Source organism: Morone saxatilis, unplaced genomic scaffold (genome assembly GCF_004916995.1).
Source record: "Morone saxatilis isolate NCDOM2014 unplaced genomic scaffold, NCSU_SB_2.0 Contig24, whole genome shotgun sequence".
Taxonomy (NCBI): domain Eukaryota; kingdom Metazoa; phylum Chordata; class Actinopteri; family Moronidae; genus Morone; species Morone saxatilis.
Window position 1 is genome coordinate 15,339,367 of NW_023339807.1, and position 219 is coordinate 15,339,585.

The 219-nt window shown below is 61.2% G+C and overlaps 1 protein-coding gene across 1 annotated transcript in view; it reads left to right on the plus strand.

Moving 5' to 3' along the window:
• Positions 1-219, plus strand: part of efna3b (ephrin-A3b) — a 55,010-nt gene that overhangs the window by 43,924 nt on the left and 10,867 nt on the right.

Genomic DNA, 219 nt, shown 5'->3' on the forward strand with positions numbered 1-219 from the left:
TTGGGGGGGGGGGGGGACGTGGCCAGGACGTTGACGGCTGACGTGAGCGCAACGTTGCGCTCAGGTTGATGTACGAGCACTGGGGTTAGGGGACAAGGCTGCGCTGACACCAGGAGAAGGAGCTGTGGCCCTGGGGCCCTTTAGTCCATACTGAAGGGCCAGCTCCGCATTCACTGCATGCGGCAACCCTGTAGCCACAAACACACACATACACTCACA